Source organism: Artibeus jamaicensis, unplaced genomic scaffold (assembly GCF_021234435.1).
Source record: "Artibeus jamaicensis isolate MK-2021 breed Jamaican fruit bat unplaced genomic scaffold, CSHL_Jam_final scaffold_847, whole genome shotgun sequence".
NCBI classification, from domain to species: Eukaryota; Metazoa; Chordata; class Mammalia; order Chiroptera; family Phyllostomidae; genus Artibeus; species Artibeus jamaicensis.
Genome location: NW_026522057.1, coordinates 534,699 through 557,309, shown reverse-complemented (window position 1 = coordinate 557,309; position 22,611 = coordinate 534,699). Strand labels below are relative to the sequence as shown.

Below are 22,611 nucleotides of genomic sequence, written 5' to 3'. Positions count from 1 at the left end.
GAGGGTTGTATTTTTATTCTCATTTTACAGATGAGGACATTGAGACCCAGAGCAGTGAGGAGACTTGTTCAAAGTCATGCAGCCACTTAGTAGCAAAGCCAGAATTAGAGCCTCAGTTCCAGACAAGTTCATTGCCTTTCCCACTACACCGCAGTTTTCCTTTCCTCTTCATTCATTTAGCAAATGTTTATGAATGTTTCCTAACATTGAAGATACAAAAATGAATAAGACAGAGCGCCTAACACTGAGACCAGAGCTCTCAGAAGAGGCCAACAAAGGAATAAATAATCCCAAGCATGTGATAAGTGCCATAATAAAGAACTTGACAAAGTGCTGATCTCTGCCCACCTGCAGGTGAGTAAAGGCTACCTAGAAGAAATAAACACTTCGGCTGCCCCAAACTTGTATGCACCTGCTTTAAACATGTGGCCTCTTCCCAGTTTCCCCAGTCCATATGATTAGCTCCAAGCTTGAAAAAGTTTCACTGAAAGCTGACCCAAAGTTCAAGTCACCAAAGAGTTCATCTTTAGTTGGACTACAACAGCCTTCTCACCATCTCCCTGCCTTGCCTCTTTCAGTCCATACTCTACACAGAGTGGTGGCTCTAAATATAAAGAAATCTAAAAATGCCACTCCCTTGTACAAACCCCACAGTAATTTCTTTTGCCTTTAAGATAAGTTTTAAGTCTCAGCCTGGCTTTCAAGGCTTTGATGATCTAGCCCCTGTCTATCTCTCCAGTCTCTTCTTTACACAATTCTTCCTGTCTCTCCTAAGACTAGCTGTACTGAAGTACTACAGTTCTCAGAACAGTAGAAAATTTCTCTTCCACACAACACACTCCGCTATAAAGTGGCAAATTCCCACCTGTGTGCAGCTGATCTCCCCAGCTGTGTTCATGCAGCCCCATTTTGGCCTCTGCACAAGCCTTGACACACCATGTCAAGGTGTCTGTTTCTGGGTCTCTCTCTTCCCCACTGTTCTTGGAGTTCCTCATGGGTGGATGGCTGTGTCCCTGAATCAGCAGTGCCCAGCATCGGGTCTGACACATGTGGGGAGGGAGTGTGTGAATGTTCTTTGAGTGAAAAAACAAAATTTGTAAGAAGGAACAACTGTCCAAGAAGGTTCCAGGGCAGTCTGAGTTCAGGTTATCCTAATAATATTTTCTGTAGGTCCTCAGGTGACTCCCATTTGTTTATAAGGACAAAAAGAAAAAAAAATTTTCAGCTGTGACTCCAGACAGAATCCAAAGAGGATTTTTACCATCTCATCTCTGGGTTTTATGGAGACTTACTTTACCCTTCCGTGTTAGCCTCCTAAGGTACTGCGTCAACCTTAAAAGGGCACAGGAGGGGAAAAAAGGTCACAGGAAAGGGCAGAAAATTTTTTAATTATACATTTATTTTTTGGTTACAGAAACTGTGAGGGGCAGACAGTGACCCTTCTCTCTCCTGCTGGCCGCCTCTAGAGGCTTTACCACAGACACTCAGTTTCACTGCCCTTTTATTTTATCAGCTGTGAATTGTTTGCAAAATTCCAAGCAACTTGTAGGAAATTCAGGAAAACCAACAGCAAGAAAAGAAGCTGGTTTCATTTACCATCCCAGCTCATTTCTGAAATGTAACACCATATAGAGTTTTAAAGTATGCTCACTTCCTGTGGTCATTATTTCAATAGCTTGGAACAATTTGTAGTCCATGCCTCCTTTCTGGAAGGTACAATAATCACCTTAACTGTTAATTCCACAGCTCTCAAATCTAAAAACTGTCTTACGTGTTTCACTGTTAGAGGGTAAAATCAGTCCAGTTCCCATACTGGAAAATTTTTGTTTAAAAAATAAAAAAATATTTTTAAGCTAGTAGCATTGTTCTCCACTTCTGTGAACAGCAAAATCATAAGCTTCCTCTGCAAACATTTTTTAAAATTTTTATTTATTAATTTGAGTGTGTGAGAGAGAGAAGCATCAATTTGTTATTCTACTTATATATGCATTCATTTGGTTGATTCTTGTATGTGCCCTGACCAGGAATTGAACCTGCAATCTTGGTGTATCAGGATGATGCTCCAACCAACCAAGCTACCTGGTCAGGGCCTCCTTTAGAACCATTTTATAAAACCTATGTATTAAACCAAAAGGCTTCTTGCAACATCCCCAGACGCCTCTCTGGAGGGGCATCATCCTTGCAATCTGGGAAAATGTTGAAAGCTCCAGGGCTCAAAGAGCACCAAGTGAGTAAGAAAAGTACAAGTATGGGATGTAAAAGACCTGGTCATTTATGTCTTTAACTACAAGAATTTTGATTGAAAAATATATACCCACAGTTACATTCTTTTAATTCAATTCTGTTCATCTTAGGCTTTCTTGCAAAGGAAGTAGTGAAGATCACTATTACTCCCCAGATTATTTCTCCCCTCTCAGTACCAGTGTGTGAATTTCTAAATTATGTAATATTAGGGCTAAGTGAAGGCATGTAAGGTGCTGGAAATATTTGTTCAAAAGCAATATATTTTCATATAATTAAAAATTCAAATTGATCATCACATACATAAAATGCAAAATATAATAGTTGTGTTTAAAGTAGATTATATAAGTGTTAAAGATAGGAGGGAAGAGCAGTCCAAGATTACAAGCTCTTTCACTTATATTCAGTGAACCCTGTCCACAGGCTAGATCTTGTGCTAAATGCTCATTAAGACACTATTTCTGCCCTGGCTGGTGTGGTTCAGTGGACTAAGCACACTGAAAGTTTGCCAGTTCAATGTCCAGTCAGTGCACATGCCTGGTTTGTGGGCCAGGTTGCCAGCTGGGGGTGTGTGAGAAACAAGAGAATGATGTTTCTCTTACCCATCTATGTTTTTCCCCCTCTCTTTCTCCCTCCCGTCCTCCCTCTCTAATAAATAAATAAATAAATAAAATCTTTTTTTTAAAAAACACACGACTTCCGTCTTTGATGAGCGAACCATCTAGTAAGGGAGACTCATGTGAACAAGCAATCACAGTTTAGCTGCCCTCTGTGTTTTTAAACTGGCTGACTGTCCTCCAGGCCATAAGACCAGGGCAGCAAGTTAGCACCCTTTATTTACCCTCTCCATCTTTCCTCCAACAGCTCTACTCTGTTTCTTGGCCTCTTCCTGACCTCCCTGACTGCAGACTCTTAACCTCACACTCCTCCCTAATTCTGTTCTTGCAGCATTGATTTATGACTATGGTTCCTAACCACGACTCAAATTTGTCCTTTGTCTTCTTTTTTAGGACAATGGAAGAATGTAGCCCAGCACCCTATCCTGAAATAGGGCCTTGTTGGTTGGTGTGTCTCCGAAGTTCTCCCAGGACCCTGCAAATAAGAATCAGATAATATATACCCATGAACTGCTCCCTCTCTGAAACTTCAACTCTAATAGATGACTCTCTCTGACCTTCCCCCACATTTTTTTTTTGGTCAAGCATGTATATTGAGGAAAAAATGATTACCATTAATATCACTGTGGTGAGCTGAACAGCACCCCTCCCCAAAAGTTATGTGCAATGTCCAAGTCCTAACCCCTCAGAAGTTCTGAATGGGAACTTATTTGGAAAAAAAATTCTTTCCAGATATAAAAATTTTGAGATGAGATCATCCTGCATTTAGGGTAGGCCCTAGATCGGATGACAGGTGTCTTTATAGAGAAAGGCAGAGGAGATCTGAGGCAGACACAGAGGGGAAGGCGATGTGAAGACAGAGGCAGAGATTGGAGTGATGTACCTACAACCACCAAAAGCTAGCAGAGAAGCATGGAACAAATTCTCCCCCAAAGCCTCCAGAAAGAACCAATCCTACCAACATTTTGATTTCAGACTTTTAGCCCCCCAAACTGAGAGAGAATAAATTTCTGTTGTTTTAAGCCAGCCAGTTTATGGTGATTTGTTATGGCAGCCCTAGAAAACTAATATAGCCACCATAATTTAATTTTTAAAAAGTATTTTAATGTCAAAATATAGAGAGAATATATCAAAATAAAGGACCATCCTCCCCAAGAAGTGACTATAAGTCCCTTTAAACTAAACATGGTGCTCAAACTGATGACACTATCATAAACTAGCTCCAGTACTAGGAACCACAGGCCGAACACCAAGGTGGATCTTTTGAATCATTTTTCTCCCAATACCTTCAACTGTGTCTCCCTCCTGTCCTTCCAAAAAAGTCACCCTGCCAAAGTCAAACCCCAGACCAAACCAGCATCCTCCTTCTGTCCTTACACTCAGGCAGTTGGGCTTAGGTAAATAAAAACCTCATTTACCAACCACACTGATCTCTGGTCATAACTGGAATTCCTTTTGCTTATCCTGGATCTGCTTCCTCTGACAAACCTCACCACTCATTTCAAAGGACTACCTTCCATCTTGAAATCAGTAACTATGACCTCACCTTACAACACTCCTCTCCTTACATCCCCTCCAGAGCTTATGAATTTGTACCCATCCTTACTTCCTTGCCTTCCTCTCTGAGGAAGCCTGTCTTTCTTCCAGTTGAAAGCTAATCACCCATTCTGACCTTCAGTCTCCTAAAGCACCAGTCCTAGCTCATCTCCTGTCTATCCAAATGCCTACAGGATGCCCCTCTAAGACCTCAAAATCATCATCTCTAACCTAGTTCCTGTTCTAGTTAAAATACAGGGCCAGATGGAAATATAGGGTGAAAGGGAAAATAGCATGTGCAAAGGCCCAGAGGAGAGCATGTGTTAGAGGCACTGAAAATTCTGCAGGTTGGTCAGGGATGAAGCTCCAGAGTGAATATGAAGAGCCTTGTAAGCCAAGATAAGAAATGTGTACTTCATGCTAACAGCAATGAGATAGATTCAAGAGTTTTAAGCAGAGGAGTGGCAGGATCAGACTCGAATTTGAGAATCATCACAGATCACAGAGCGAATTGTGAAGGGGCAAACTCTGAAGACATTTGAAATCAAACAGAACATTGTTGAAACAGTGTAGGCAAAAAAAATGGAGATCCTTGTGTACATTTGTTGAGCAGGTGGGTAAGGCCACACTTGATGAGCAATCAGGTAATCAGCACATTCCCACCTTAAACAATGGCTTACTGCAAAATGAGGATACAACCTTTCTAGTTGAAAATCTTTCCCAATAAAGGTAGTAGTTTCCTCTTTTTCTCCTGGTGATTTGCCCACTTCCAGGACCTCACTGGATGGATCAACCAAGCCCAAGAGCACTGTTTGTGAATTAAGACCTGGGAGCATGAGTGGATTGATGGCTCAGACTGGTTGGTCAATTGTTCCATGGCAGTGGACACCTTCTAATACCTCCATCCGGTTCACCATGACAGTTCTCTTCTCAGTAGGTACACGACCTCCCCCCAGCCACAGGTGATGGGACACAGGTCTTAACAAAATTTCTTTCACAAATATTTGAAAATACGACCCCAAACAAGAACTGGCGTCTCCAGGGGTTTGGACCTGCAGCATGAAATCTCTGGAGCTGGCTGTGGCTATTGTCCACCATGAGAGCTGAGATGAAAATGAAGCCAGTGTTCAGAAAGTCAAAGAAAAATGAAGGGAATGCTCTGAAAGGAGCAGGAATGGGAAAGGAAAGGACACAAGCAGTAGTTAATTTCTTGTCTCTCTAACTTCCTACCCAGCTTTGTCCCTGTTCTAAGGTCAGGTCCAACCCTAACATTTGCAGGACCCAGAGCAAGAATAAAAATGGAAGCTCATATACTATATGTCAAAATACTTAAAAGTTAATAAATCAAACTAACAAACCATTAAATAAAATATATCCAATCCTTCTATCTTACCAAATATACCTTCATGCAAACCTTGGAAGATTAGGTTCAAGTTTAGAATTCCCTTGGAAGACTAGGTTCAAGTTTAGAATTCATGGATCCTGAGTTCCAACAGAACATGGTGGCGAGGGGAGGGCTGCCCCCTCATTTCTTCCCACTCCTGGCCTCACCCTGCACTGGAAGGGGGTCCTTGTACACATGTCTAAGCTTCTTCCATCCATCCCCTGCCAAACAGCTGTCCCTCAACCACCCTTTTGGGCAAAGGTACTGAGATAGACGATTCTATCTGTCCTTAGGAGAACAAATCCAGGGAAAAGGCCTGATGCAGATCCTTAAAACAAGTTTGGGGTCATTTGGGCAAAGAATTCCAAGAGCATGGTCTGGAACAGAGAAGCAAGGGATCTGAGTGAATAAGTTTCCTTGGCTCTACTTATTTTTCATCCTATGAGGAGAGGTGGGCTCAGAGCCCTTTAGGCCCTGTCCTGGGCTGCTCTTTCCCAGTCTAATAGGAGCTGCTCACATGAATTCACTGTTCATTTAACAGGTTCCAACTAAATTCTGTTACTTGTAACCCAAGAATCTTAACTAAGACTGCTGCTTTTACCACTGTCCAATGTTCTCTCTCTGTTCCTTAAGGGGTCTGCCTGTACTAGTTCCTGGGAAAGGACTTCCTCATGAACCCTAATGCCTACCAAGTGAGCCAGAAGCAGGAAGGCAGCTTTTTTCATGGGTTCCCTCTTCAGTGGTAAATTATTTTGGTTAAACATTGTGATTTTTCCTTTCCCACTCTTAAAAGATATAGATATAGATATAGATATAGATATAGATATAGATATAGATATAGATATATCCTCTAATTAGCTATTTTGAGCTTAATGGTCAGCCCAAATCCTTAAAAAAAGCATTTTATTTCACTCTTACATCTCCTAGCACCTGACTCAACATCATATTAGAGTTTATGGGCCCTGCTTCCCATCTGATCTGGGAGTCCTCCAAAGTGGGAAGGGTGTTCAGACGCTAGGCAGCCAAAAGTGTCAAATGTTCTGTATAATCCCATTAATCAGGTCTTGAAGCTATGTCCCCTGATGCATGCTCTAGTCCTCTTCTTTGGGGAGCTTTGAGTATTTTCTTTGGGGACAACCCACGCACATATACACTTTGCTTGGGTCCTGCCCATCACTCCTCTCTCCAACTCTACCTTCACAATTAGGGTCATAAGAATCCTCTGGACCACACAGTCAAAAGCTACCATGAACATGATATCCAATGCTTCCTGCTACACCTACCTCAGAGCCTGACTCTCGCTGACCTGTGAGTATAGCTTGTACAGAGAAACCATCAGCACGCTCACAGACCTATAGTAGCCAGCTACCAGAAGCAACCAACCTAGGATTGGGAAACACAGGGCAAGTGATGAGCAGTCTAGCATATGACACATCTCTCTCGGAACTTACTTGTGATTTCCCACTTTTGATCCAGGAATTCTATTTTTTAAATAGTGTTGCACCTCACTATCAGTTAGACCTGAGATAAGGAAAACCGTAGACTTTCTTCTTCATTTTTCTAATATAGTACCTACTCTGATACCCTCAAAACTGACATCAGTGTAAGTGAGCAATTGCTAGGACAAGCCTAAACTAAGCAGCTCACTGAGGTTACCCAGGCCTTGAACGCCCAAAAAAGATCAAGAAGTGAGGAAATTGACTTCTTCCTGGATTTTCAGCTGACTTCTGAATTGATGCTCTAGGTCTGTCCTGATAACGCCAAGTTAGAACACAAAAGACTTGTGCAATCCTGGATGAATTTTTCATAAACATTGTTAATGTTCCTAGTTTTCTATAATTTATGGGGTGGGACTAGCTGTTAATAATGGAGACCTCCCTGTGACCTGTGCTTACCGCTGTGTGCTATTACATGTTGTCACCTTTTACTGAGGTCAAGAAAATCACTCAAGTTGTAACATCTCTCATAGAAAACTAGCTTAAGGCAAATAAAGGGATAGTCTCACTTGACACACTGCTAAGTAGAGACGTGCTCAGTGTTAGCAGGAACCAGTTTCCAGTTCTCCTTCCCTCTGATATTTCCCCAGGTGGTGACAAGAATAGCCTCCAAGAGCTCCAGGCCTACATTCCACCCGCTTACTAATTCCATCTAGCAAAGTGCAAGTTTCTCTATATAGTTGCAGAAAAATTTGAGGGGTTGAGTTGCATCGGCCTAGCTAGAGTCACAGGCTCACCCCTGAACCAGTCACTGAATCTAGTTGGATAGAACATTGTGACAGGCCTAGGCTCACGGGGCACCCTTAGAAGTAGAGTGTAGGGTGAACTGTATCCAAACTACGTAGATTGAGAATTGGGAAAAGGCAGTTTCTCAAAGAAAATGTGGGCAGAAAAAAACATGTTCACTACTCTTGAAGGGCTATTGTTCAATTTTTCCAAGATTCTGGAGAATTTAGATATGCTTATATATAAATAAAAAGCAAACACTTCCAGATAAATCCAAATGACCAGTCACTTTCTCCAGTAACCTCTGAACAATAAGTAACAAGGGTTCCTGAAACTCCCATTCCTTCATACGGGTAGACCTACACAATATGGATAAAATCCATCCTGTTGTCCTTTACAGACATAGGGATTTTATAATACCTGCTGACATCCAGTGCTGGAAGCAACTGACTCCATGGGAAGCAGCTAAGCCATCCTGTATAAGGAACACAATGTGCTGGACTATTTTGGACTGTCTATTCAAAGCCAGGAAATCCACATGAACTCAGATCCTACTTGATTTTTTTTTGTTCCCTATCACAAAAGGGAATCTATGGAATATGGAATTCAGAGATGATGCAGTCAGTCAATAGGCCTTTCAGGTGGTCTAAGAAATTAACCATCTCAAACTAGACTTCCTGCCCAATTTCAAAAGGGTCTGGTTTTCCAAGTTCAAGCTTATGCTGTTTACCCTAAGTCCAGTCATTCTTCATTTTAAGAGAGAAAAACTATACCTGATTTGGTCCTCCCATAATACCCTCTTTCCACGTTTTGAAATTGGGGAGTCCTCAGAAATAAAGCTTTAAGATGGAGGACCCAAAGTGGAAGCAGAGAGGATGGGAATTTTTGTATTTTTCTTGCTTTGGCTTTTCTGTGGCTTCGACACCTGGATGAGGCTAGAACATCCAGATGCTCATCTGGGTTATGCTCATCTGCATGCCTCCTATAAATACTTTAAAGGATCTAGGCTGAGTCCTCTCCGATGTATCTATGTCTCCTGAACACAGCCAGGATCCAACACATAACCACAGATTTTTCACCTATCCCCCCATCTCCAAAAGTCCTGTAGGAAACTCAAGCCTCATAATCAGTACTAAAACCACATCTGATCCATTCTATTTTTTGTCATGGAGGTTGGTGGTGACTTGGTGCTTGCTATTTGTGAATTCACCTTCAAACGGTGCTCAGGACTTGGTGCTTATCTTGGCTGCCCCTCTTTCTAGGATTTTTCCCCCCATAAGACAAAGATGGGTTATTTGCCTGGCAGGAGTGTTCTCTTGTGAAGGTTAAAGACAGCTCAAACTGTAGGCCCATCCCCACTCCTTCTTTCTCTGATGCTTTTCAACCTTAGGAATGTGGTAGCTGGAATTTTTTTTTCTTGGCCAGGAGCCCCCTCACCCTCAAATTCCTTCAATGTTCTGCCTTTAAAGGACACAGAGGATCTACCCTCCAACCTTCTTGCATAAAGGGGCCATCATTAGGCTTGCATCTGCTCTGTGAAGTACTCATGTATAGTAGTGAGTCTGGATATCTACAATCACCACAGTTGAGTTTCCTTTACTTCATGACTTGAGCTGCCGCCTCTCCTCCTTTTCCCATGTTAGTTTCAACAATTAGAGGAATCTAAAAGACTATTGTTAGTCTGGCAATTGGAATTTTTCCCAAAACCTTACCCTAGTATACAGCCTTAGTCCTTGCTTATTACATGGAGACCTGATTCACACCGTTTGAACCTTTGGCTTCTGTTTCCTCTACCTTCTCTAAGAGTGTCCCCAGACCCAATTCAAAAGAAGGCACCTTTTCTCACACTCTGCAAAGAAGAAAATAGCAGAGAAAAAAATCTTAACAGCTTATGACTATAAACCCTCCTAACTGCTAACTTAGACCATTCAACACTCAACCAGCTGACACTGAGGCCTTGGTATCCTTGAAAACTCTTTGTCAGACATGGAGATTCTGCTGTCACTTCTTATCTGGCACCCACCACTCTGAGTACCTCATTAAAGCATCCAACCAAGAACATACTTTTTCATGCTAGGGGTAGCCTTCCCCTCAAATGTCCTCAACTTTGGGGTCCTCATTAACCTCTAATTGAATGACCTTTTCTTTCACCTATACCCTATAGCTAGGCCAATGACTCTGGTAGAAGTTGGGGCTATTTTAATATAGCAGAACTTCTAACCATATCCAACACCGAAACTCTGTCCCCAGCTATATCCCTAGGACTGCAGACTAGTTCACATCTTTAAAAAACTTGAGCCCTGGCCAGCTAGCTCAGTTGTTTAGAGCATCATACCAATAGGTCGTGGGTCTGATCCTCAGTCAGGGCACAAAGCAATGTTTCTCTCTCTCTCTCTCTCTCTGCCTCTCCCTATCTCTCTCTCAAATCAATAAATAAATTTTAAAGTTAAAAAAAAAAGAAAACTTGAGTAAGTCTGTGTTCTCTCCCCTCCTGAAGACTTTAATGGGCCCTCTTTATATGCTCAGGGACCTAATAGAAGTTCACGTAGCCTCTTCAATTTCAGGTTTTCTTTTGAATCATGCAATCCATAAAGGCTTCTAGAAGTCTCCATCTACCTCCATGTGAAAAATTTCTAATGTTATCTTGGTCACTGTCTTAAACATTTTGATTGACTTTAATTCTAGTGATAGTGATGAGTCCATGGTACAGATTTAAACTTCAGTGAGATTCATAAAATTCCAAGAAGGAACCCCCCAAAATAAACCCACATGTCTTCAGCCTCATTTGCCTGTACCAAAAGGGATTATATTATTTTATAACCTTTTTATACCCAAGTCAGTCTATCACAAACACACAATTTTCTACTTATAGGAATGAACATCAACTCAATGTCTCTCGCCTATGTCTGAGAGTCTCTATAGGGCCTCTTGAATCCTCAAGAATAAGCTCTTCAAAGTTTGTCATCTTGCCATGGTACTTTTTCAGCTTCTGTGGCAGATGCCTCCCAGGAGCTTACTGCATCTCCAATAGTGACCATAGGCAGCAACGCATTCCTGCCTCCAGGAGGGACAATGCATTCTGTGCTAGCTGTTCCCACCTCTGCTGGTGGGGCTGAAATCTGCCCCTTTGAGACTGGTGTGACTCATGATTGTTGTCCCAGTGCTACCTACCTCTCCTTTCTCCCTTTCCCATTGTGTTAGTTTCCCATGATCAGGGTTTTACAGCCTTATTCATTCCTGGACGGCTTGTTAAAATTGAATGTGAGAACTGAGGAGGAAGGAAGAATGAGGGATATCTGTGCTCCCCTCCAGTTCACTTCTCAATTATTTTATTACATGTCTGTTTTTCTCTCTCAACCACAAATTCCTTATTTACCACAGTACATGACTTATAATCTATTAGGCTCCTAGTCAATGCTCATTGACTGAGTGGAATACTATAATAATAGCTGTACATGCAAAGCACTATGTAGCCCTGAAGGAAGAACCAATGAACTTTCCTTGGAGGGGATGGGAAAAGCACTAATTAATTCTTGGTCTTGCAGGTTTAGGTAAGAGTTCACTAGGCAGATGAGAAAAAGTGAGAAGTCTCTAAGAGGCTAAGCCGCTATAACCCAACATATAGAGTATCAAACAAGAGAGAATTTTATTCTGTCATGCAACAGTCCAGAGGTAGGCTGATAGTCTGGGGTAGGGGTAAGGTAGGTGGCTCTATCCACATGACTTGGTAAAACTTAGGAAAATTCTCCTACTCAAAAGAAGGGAAGAATATTTACAGCCACACATTCTGGCTTGAAGGAATAGATTATGCAAAATGAAAAAAAGAACAGCTTGTTTAGAGAACAGAGAAGTTCAGAATCCCTAGAAAGTACAGTGTGAGGAGAACAGAGGGGCAGATGAGGAGGAAGCATAGTAGAAGCTTAATTGTAAAGGTCCCCTATCTCTGAGTTCATCTTCCTACCCCTCCCCACCCCATACACCAACCTTCATTCAAATCAGCTTTGGCCCTTCAACTGTCAGGATCAGATAGTCCTCAGGGCCTTTATGCCTGCTATCCCTTTATCTACAATGTTCTTTAGCCCAGATCTACTATAACTACCTCCTTCTCTTCATTCAGGTCTCAGCTCAAATGTCGTTTCCTCAGAGTGGCCTTCCCAGACAATACTAGCCAAAGTAGCCCCCTCCACTCAACAACCTTTATTCCAGTACCCTATTTTTAGTTTATTACTAGCACTTATCACAATCTGAAATAATTTTACTTACTTCTTTGTTTATTGACTGTATCTCCAACTAGAAAGTAAATTCTATAAAGCCAGACATACGGTTTATATTTCTGTATAACCAATACCTAAAACATTGTTCCACAAATGTTTATTAAATGCACTCAGTTTAATTCCTTTGTTCTTTTTAACTGTGACTTAGAGAAGCTATAGGATTTGCCCCAAGCCACAACCATTTCAATGTTCTTGTAGGACCCTTATACTGCCTGAATCACCAACTCTGCCACCCTCCAACTTTGACCCAAAATTTTACCAAAATATAAGTTTTGGGTTTTAAAAATTTCACAATCTTAAATGTGTTAAGCATGCTAGAACACTGATTAGACAGACACAAACGTGTTCCAAAAGGATTTGACTTTAAGAATTTTTTAAATTAAATTTACTGGGGAGACATTGTTCATAAAACCATACAGGTTTCAAGTGTATAATTCAACAAAACATCATCTGCACACCATTGCCCTCCTTTCAGAATTTTGTTTAACGTGAAAGATCAAACAGTGCAGTGTTAGCAAAAGATAGACATATAGATCAATGGAACAAGATGGAGAACCCAGAGATAGCCCCACATATATATGCTCAACTGATTTTTGACAAAAGTGTGAATGCAGTTCAATGGAGAAAGGATCATCTTTTCAATAAATGGTGCTAAAACAAGTAGATGTCCATGTGCCTCCTCCCAAAAAACCAAGGCATAAATCTTTTACAAAAATTAATTCAAAATGGATTATAGACCTAAATGTCAAATATAAAACTATAAAATTTCTAGGAGAAAACCTCTGTGACCTTCGGCTAGGCAAAGAGTTCTTAGATCTGACATAAAAGCACAAACCACAAAAGAAAAAAATGATAAACTGGACATCCTCAAAATTAGAAACTTTTGCTGAGAAAGATACCTTTAAAAGAATAAAAGGAAAGCTATGGGCTGCAAGAAAACAGCTGCAAATCACATATCCAACAAAAGACTTGTACCCAGAATACACGAAGAATATAGTAGTAAGAAAACAGGACTTCCGGCCAAGGTAGAGGTACAAGTCAATACACTTTGCTTCCTTCCACAACCAAAAATGGACAACTACCAATTTAAAACAAAAACAACCAGAACTGCCAGAAAATCAAACTGTATGGAAGCCCAACAACCAAGGTGTTAAAGAAGAAATATTCATCCAGACTGGTAGGAAGTGCGGAGGCAGGTCACCAGGTAAGAAAGGATGTGCAGCAAGACAGTGACTGGTGGATCAGGGAGGTCCCACATTTGTGTGCAGATAAACCAGGAGGAACAACTGGGGAACGAGTCAGACTGCATAACCTAGGGTTCCAGCGTGGGGAAATAAAGCCTCAAAACCTCTAGCTGTAAAAACCTGTGGTGGTTGTGGTGGCAGGAGAAACTCCCAGTCTCACAGGATAGTCTGTTAGAGGGACCCACAGGGTCCTAGAACATGCACAAACACACCTACCCAGGAATCAGTGCCAGAAGGTCTCAATTCACTTGTGGGTAGTGGGGGAAGTGAATGAAAGCTGGGTGAGAGCCAAGTAAGTGGCATTGTTCCCTCTCTGATCCCTCACCTACATGCAGTGCCACAATGCAGGGAAGTGGGTCACCCTGCCCTGGGGAATACCTAAGGCTCTGCCCCTTACAACATAACAGGTACACGAGACAATGAAATATGGCCCAAATGAAAAAACAGACCTAAACTCCAGAAAAAGAACTAAGTGATGAGATAGACAACCTATCAGATAGAGAGTCAAAACACTGGTATTCAGGATTGTCACAGAAATGATTGAGTATGGTTGCCAAATAAAGGAAGAAGTGAAGGCTATACAAAGTGAAATAAAGAAAAACATGGAGGGAACCAACAGTGAAGGGAAGGAAACCAGCATTCAAATCAACAGTTTGGAACAGAAGGAAGAAATAAAGTTTCAAACAGAACAGAACGAAGAAACAAGAATTCAGAAAAATAAGGAGAGGCTTAGAAACCTTCAGGACAACTTTAAATGCTCCAACATTCAAATCAAAGGGGTGCCAAAAGAAGATGAGAAAGACCAAGAAATTTAAAATTTATTTGAAAAAATAATGAAGGAGAACTTCCCCAATCTGAACAAAGAAATAGACATGCAAGTCCAGGAAGTTCAGAGAGTCCCAAAGAAGTTGAAACCAAGAAAGCACACACCAAGGCACATCATAATTGCACTATGCAAGATTAAAATGAAGAAGAGAATCTTAAAAGCAGCAAGAGAAAAGGAGAGAGTTACCTACAAAGGAGTTCCCATATCACTATTAGCTGGTTTCTCAAAAGAAACCTTGCAGTCAGGAATGGGCTGGAAAGAAGTATTCAAAGTCATGAAAGGCAAGGACCTACACCCAAGATTACTCTACCCAGCAAAGCTATCATTTAGAATGAAAAAGCAGATAAAGTGCTTCCCAGACAAGGTCAAGTTAAAGTAGTTCATCATTACCAAGCCCTTATTATATGAAATGTTAAAGGAACTTATCTAAGAAAAAGAAGATAAGAAATATGAATGATAAAATAATAATAAACACAACTATCAACAACTAAACCTAAAAAACAAAAACAACTAAGCAAACAACTAGAACAGGAACAGGTTCATAGACATAGACATCACATGGAGGGTATCAGCAGGGTGGGGGAGGGGGAGAATGGGGGTAAAGGGCCAGGCGATAAAAAGCACAATTGGTTGGTACAAAATAGACAGGGGATGTTAAGAATAGTATGGGATATGAATAAGCCAAAGAACTTATATGCAATACCCATGAACATGAATTAAAGGGGACAGAGGTAATACTGGAGGAAGAGGGTTGGAGGGAAGAGAGAAATAAAGATTAAAAAAAAAAAAAAAAAGGATAAGCCCTGGCTGGTGTAGCTCAATGGATTGAGCATGGGCCTGTGAACCAAAGGATCATGGTTCGATTTTGATTCCCAGTGAGGGCACATGCCTGGGTTGCAAGCCAGTTCTCAGTGGGGGGACGCATGGGGGGCAACCATACTTTGATGTTTCTCTCCTTCTCTTCTTCCCTTCCTCTCTAGAGATAAATAAATAAAATCTTAAAAAAAAAACCACATGGGATAACTGCAATAGAATAATCAATAAAATGTACTTAAAAATAAGAAAGATAAAAAGAGCCCTGGCTGGTGCAGCTCAGTAGATTAAGCACAGGCTATGAACCAAGAGTCACCAGTTCTATTCCTAGTCAGGGCGCATGCCTGGGTTGCAAGCCAGTTCCCAGCAGGGGATGCATGAGAGGCAACCATACACTGATATTTCTCTCCCGCTCTTTCTCCTTCCCTTCCCCTCTCTCAAAAAAATAAATAAATAAAATTTTTAAAAAAGAAAGAAAAAAACCCCACCTCATTAAAAATGGGCAAAAGATATGAACACTTCACCAAAGAAGGTATACAGAAAGCACATATAAAGATGCTCAGTACCATTAGTCATTAGGAAAATGCAAATGAAAACCACAATGAGACACCACTACATGCCTATTAGAATGGCTTAAACTAACAAACAAACAAAATTCTGACATGCCAAATAATAAGAATGTGAAGCCAATGCAACTCTCATACATTGCTCATGGGAATTTAAAATGGTACAGCCACTCTGAAAAACAATCTGGCAGTTTATTATAAAATTAAACATATAATTACTATATGAACCACAAATTCCACTCCTATGTAATGACTACATAAGAAAAAGGAAGATTTATGTTCACACAAAAACCTGCACACAAATGTTCAAAGCAGCTTCATTGCATAATCACAAAAAAACTGTGAACAATACAAATATCTTTAGCAGATGAATGGATAAACTGTGGTATATCCATATAGTGAAATACTAGTCAGCAATAAAAAGGAATGGATTGCTGAGACACTCAATGACATGAATGAATCTCAAATGCATTACGCTAAGTGAAAGAAGCAAACTTAAAAGACTACATTCTGTATGATTCCATTTATGTTATTCTAGAAAAGATAATATTATAGAAACACAAAATAGTGACTGCCAGGGAATGGGGTGAAAGCAGATGTTGACTATGAAGGGGTAATATGAAGGACTGTTTTTGGAATAATAGCTCTGTTCTATATCTTGATTGTGGTGGTGATTCAATGACTGTAGTGATCGTCTAAATCAGTGGTTCTCAACTGGGGGGGGGGTGATTCTGCTCCCTAGGGAACATTTAGTAATATCTAGAGACATTTTTACTTGTCACAACTCAAAAGGAGAGGTGATGCTATTTGAAGCTATTGGATAGAGGCCAGGGATGTGACTAAATATTCTACAATGCACCAGGACAGCTCCACAGCAAAGAATTATCTGGTGCCAAATGCCAGTAGTGCCAAGGTTGAGAATCCCTGGTCTAAACCAGAGGTCAGAAAACTACAGCTCAAGGGTCAAATTCGGCCTACTACCTGTATTTCTACAGCCCACAAGTTAAGAATGGTTTATACATTTTTAAATGATTGGGGATGTCCTGGCCAGATAACTAAGTTGGTTAGAGCATCGTCCTGATGTGTCAAGGTTGTGGGTTTGATTTCCTGTTGGGGCACTTATAACGAGCAACCAATGAATACATAAATAAGTGAAACAAATCAATGTTTCTTTCTTTCTCTCTCTCTAAAATAAATCAATAAAAAAATTAAATGATTGAGGGAAAAATATCAAGAGAACATCTTGTGAAAATTATATAAATTTGAATTTCAATGTCCACAAGTCATGCTTTTTATGTGTTTATTATCTGCGGATGTACTGGTAGTCCAAAGGCAAAGCTGAGTACATATGGCAGGTTGTATATCCACAAAGCCTAAGCTAGTTACTATCTAGCTCTTTACAGTTTAGTTTGCTAACCCTTGGTCTAAACCCACAGAAATATACACAAAAAATAATAAATTTACTTATGTAAAATTTTTAAGTGAATTTTAAAATATGAACTTACAGATGCCTACACTAAGTTCTTATGAGCTGTGCTAACACACTTTCTGAAAATGTGCATATTTTGTTTTTTATTTTAAAACAATAATTAACAAGTAGCTATTTTCATTTATTTATTTTTATTGATTGATTTTAGAGAGAGAGAAAAAGAGAGAAGCATCAATATGGTGTTCCACTTATTTATGTACTCATTGGTTGATTTTTGTATGTGCCCTGACCAACCAGGGATTGAATCCACAACCTGGGCAAACTGGGAGGATATTCTAACCAACTGAGCTACCCTGTGAAGGCTCTGTTTTTTCTTATAGAAGGTAAATACAGCCCTGGCTGGTGTAGCTCAGTGGATTGAGCGCGGGCCTGCGAATCAGACAATCGCGGTTCGATTCCCAGTCAGGGCACATACTGGGGTTGCAGGCAGGTTCCCTGCAGGCCAGTTCCCAGCAGGGGATGCATGAAAGGCAACCATACATTGATATTTCTCTCCCTCTCTCCTTCCCTTCCCCTCTAAAGATAAATAAATAAAATCTTTAAAATATATATATATATATTAGAAGATAAATACATAGTAAATAATAGGAATTCATCACTGGCTGGGTCCTCATTCAAGTTTTTCCTGTTTAAAAAACATTATACATGACATCTCTGACCATGAAGAATCTCATTCAGTCTCCTGGACACAGAAACAGTCCTCTGGAGAAGACATCTGTGGTAAAGCAGCTAATACCCTGTGCATCTGTCATCAGATCAGTAACCAGGCCTGACTGGGTCTCTCTGACCGGGACTGCCCCCGGACTGAATGAGGCATTTATCACACTGTCTCAGACAAACCAGCTGACCATCACACACAGGGGCACGAGAGCCTGTCAGTTAGCTCCTGTCTATTAGCCCCTATCCAAACACTCAAACACTCTGGCCCTCAGACTGCAATTATGTCCCCTCCAGACCCTGGAAACGTGGTCTGGCATGAGCTCCCTGTCTCTTACCATCCCTCAGCTCCACTCAGACAAACTGTCAGTTAATTAGCTAATGTGGGCAAAAATGCGTGAAGTTGAAAAATGCTCAGCTGGGCTATTATGATAATCGTCTGCTGAGCTCCCTCCTTCCAAGTCACTTTACCCTAAAGTCAGTCCACCTCCTCGCTGTCTGTCGATAGGGAAGTTCCACAAGAGGTGACTGAGTGGTCACCCTTGTTTAAGACCAGATGCATCCCCCACTCCCAGGCTCCTGCCACTGATATTACGGATTTAGTCAACTAGTATCATAAACCAAGATGGCCAGGATCTGGATTGACTTTCCTTTTTTAAAAAAATTGGCAGCATGGCAGATCTAGGGTTCCCCCAAATTATCAAATTTTAGATGATCTTTGATTTCTTTCTTCAGCTAAATAGGCCATTTAGAAAGTAAAAAAGCCCTTTTGAAAAGATGATGTAAAAATCCTAGCATTATTTGCTCCAAGTTTACAGAGCTTTAAACATGACATTCCTAGGGCCAAAACTCAGTTCTCCATCTTTCAATTCAAGCTGCTTTGGGAGCCACAAGAAATCCCTGTTCAGAAAGCTGATCCCTGAAAGACAGAGTGATGGTTAGAGTGCCCCACGACGCTAAAGTTCCCTGCAGTTATCAAATGCCAAAAGAGGAAAGTGCCCAGGGCAGACACGTTCCTTCTGCCCCTCTCCCCTTTCTGAAAGGTATTTCTGTGGAGTGGAACTGAAAATAGCTGACCTCAATAGCCCAATTTCAGAAGAGTTAACAGTGCAATTCATTGTAACCATATTTGGGCAATTCCTATATGTTCTCTGGTGATTCTTAGAGAATAGTTAGAGCATGCTGGTTCTTCCTGCATCTCTATCATCTTTTCTATCCATCTGCATTGCTAAGACCTCATCAGTGCTCACCAAGACAGCTGTTGGAGCCTCCTCGCTGGGTCCTCGCCAACCCTCGTGTTCCTGCTGACTCTAAGATCTCCTCCTCTGCAGCCAGCCAGACAGATCATTTAAAAACACCATTGTGACCATATCACTTCCTACATAAAAATGTTTGATGGATCTCTATTATTTACAGCATATGCCCACACTCCATAACTTAACAATCTTGTCCTTCAAAATCTTGTCCCCCCTTCTCACCTTCTAACACATTATACTTGTACCATACCAGGCAGTTTCCCCCTCCTCCCCTGGGACTTGGGCATGCCAGCCTCTGTGCCTATGCTCACACCTTTTCCTTGCTCCTGGAATGCCCTCTCCATCTCATCTCCAAACATGAAAAACCTTTCCTCAAAGGTCAGGCCAAATGTCACCTTCTCCTGAGAGCCTTTCATGACTCACCTCTGAATTCCCAAAACACTTTGCTAGTTATTCTCTTGATTGTGTTTTGCTTTATATGGTGGCTATTTGTACTGTCCCCTGTGGGACAGTGGGCTGTATCTCATGTGTAGCATACAGTAGGGGCTGGTAACCATTAATGACTGGTGAACAAACTGCAGATTATAGGCTAACAAGAGCATACATCAGAGGAAGAGCACTGGGATGGAGGGAGAACCACAAATCATTATCCAAAAAGAATTGTCAACAAGGCCGAAGATGTAGCTGTCATCCTAACGATAGCTCACAAGGCCTGTACTAAGCATTATCACATTTACTCATCATACCCACTCTGTAATACAGGCACTGTTATCAACATTTTTTAGATGACGAACTGAGGCTTGGAGAGAACAAATGCATTGTTACAGCCACTGTCCTCCTTGTCCGTCTTTGAATACATTCCCACACGCTCCCACCTCAGAGCCTTTACAGTTGCTCTACGCTCTGCTTGAAATATTCTTCCCCTATGTATAAGCAGGACTTGCTTCCTCCCTTCTTGTGGGTCTCTGTTCAAACATCACCTTACCAATGAGGTCTCCTTTATCCACCTTATATAAAGTGTCAAATAACACCTGTAGTGCTCCAGCTCCCTCTTACCTGCTTTGTCTCCATAGCACATACCTGTCATACTACATATGTCCTTTGTATATTTTCAATCTCCTCCCACTAGGCTGATTATGAGTTCCATGGTCAAACAGCTGGTCAGGGGCAAATCCCAGGCTCAGACCCAGAGTCTGACTCCAAAGCCAGATGACAACATTATTGCCACGTGAGACAAACTGAATGGGCTTGGCCCACATGGTCCCCCCCCCAGGTAGATCCCTTTGATAATGTGAAAGCTTAAGGGAGGCTGATTTCATCTGAATATAAGTACCATCCAGTTATTAGCTAGTGTTCTCAATGCCTCTTAAGAACCAGATAAGCCTTGTCAAATCCATATTTCAAATTCTTCCACAAAATTCCCAAAGATTATTAAAAAATGCTCAGGACAATAACAGGGTCCTAGTCCCCTCTGTCTCTGAATCCATGCTTCCACTATCTGAATTGAGCTTACAGATTACCTCCCTGCTCACATGTTGTCCCTATCCTACACCCAGTCCTCAGCCTTTTTTGTAACTACCATATACATGACAAAAATAATCACCTACCAGAAGGCTTTGTTACCAAACTTGACTGAAGATTCACGGGACAGAGGGGACTTAGCATAACCACAGAACACCTCCCAAATTTAGTATTAGTCTTGTTCTTAAAGCCTTCCTGCTACTATGCCCTATTATTTTACTTTCCTTCTTCTGCTGCTTCTTTCTCCACAGCCCTCTCTTTCTGGCTCCCAAATTCTCAAAGGCAAAAACGAACAAACAAAACACCATTATCTTCTCCAAACCATGTAGCTCAGTCCTGCCTCTCAAGTTAACTTCTTTAGCCTCTCCCTTTTATACAGCCAAGGATTTGGTCAAAGTACTTGGGTCACTGGATTCAATTTTTCCCATCCTTTGTCTATTTGTCAGGAATGGGGGGTTAGTTTGGATGGGCCAGATTACCTCTAAAGGCAGTGAGTGCCTCATCCTTGGAAATATACAAGCAGAAGCTGGACTGATATCTGACTAAAACACATGGAGATTTGTGTTTAAACATGAATGAAGAAGATGGTGAAGATCCTTCAACCTTCAGAACCTATGATTCTGTAACAATTCAGGTACATCTGCCTTTTCTGAGCACCATGCAAAATCATGGGGCTTTTCCAAATGCATATAACAGGAACATAGTTCAAATTGGCTTTTTTTTAAAGAGCATTTGTTGCCTTATGTAAATGAAAAGCCAGGCAGCTGAACCCAGGAGCTCAAACAAAGTCTCCAGGTATATATCTTCTCCATTTCTTGGCACTACTGAACCAGTATGAACTTCTGTCTCAGGCGAGCTTTTCCCAAGTTACGAAAACAGCCACCAAACAACTCCAAGTCCACATTCTTCGGCTTTACTCTCTCTGCTCCCAACCCCCGAACAGAAGAGAGGCCCTCTGTTCCAATTATTCCAGAAGAAGGCTTTCATTGCCCTTCTTGGGCGAAATGTCCATCACTAAACCACTGTGAGAACTGGCCAGGCCAGTGTCTCAATATCCATCTCTGGAATTTGAGGGCAGTACAGGCCCACTTGTACCACATGGACCAAGATGGAGGAGGGATATTCCCCAAAGAAAAATCGGGAGACTGTAACTGAGAGAATTCCAGGCAGGTAAAAACAATAGATGTCTACAACAACGGCCAAGCCCCATCAACTTGGTGAAGGAGACAGTCTGATCAGTAGAGGAACTTGGTCAGATTGGACCAAATCATTGACTTAGTAGACCCATGCCACTCTGGCCTCCCAGAAAGTACTCAGCACGGAAAAAAAAAAGAGAGAAAAAGAGATAAGGATTCCATCGTATGCTTACCAAATTGGCAAGAACTTATTTAAATGTTAACACTTAGTGCTATGCCATAGGACTGGTATATCACTATCAGGGTGATGGAGTAAAATTGGCACAAGCTTTCTGGAAAGCATTTTGACAGTACATATCAAGATTCTTAAAAATACTTTAATCCTTGCCCTGACCAGGTAGTCAGTTGGTTGGAGCATTGTCCTGCACACCAAAAAAAGGTTGTAGGTTTGATCCCCAGTCAGGGCACATACTTAGGTTGTGGGTTCGATTCCCATTTGGGGCACGTACGGAAGCAACCAATCAATGTTTCTCTCGATGTTTCACATCAGTCTTTCTTTCTCTTTTTTCCCTCCTCTCTCTCTAAAATCAATAAATATATCCTCGGGTGAGGATTCATATATGTATAATCCTCAGAAAATATATATATATATATTCTCTGACTCAGAATTCCACTTCCAAAAAAACTTGTAAAAGAATAATGCAAAATATATAAATATATAGGCACAAAGATTTTCATTACAACATCTTTATAATAGCAAAAAAAAAAGATGAATGAATGAATTTATATGTCCAAGGGTAAATGCTTAGTAAAATACAATATGGTAACT

The 22,611-nt window shown here is 41.1% G+C and overlaps 1 protein-coding gene and 1 non-coding gene across 2 annotated transcripts in view; both read right to left on the bottom strand.

Moving 5' to 3' along the window:
- PIK3R3 (phosphoinositide-3-kinase regulatory subunit 3) overlaps positions 1 to 22,611 on the bottom strand; it is a 120,918-nt gene that overhangs the window by 89,270 nt on the left and 9,037 nt on the right. The gene's annotated exons all lie outside the window — the stretch shown is intronic.
- LOC119052571 (small nucleolar RNA SNORA26) lies at positions 1,224 to 1,345 on the bottom strand. The gene has a single exon (XR_005083163.2). It is a non-coding gene; the product is annotated as a small nucleolar RNA SNORA26 (small nucleolar RNA).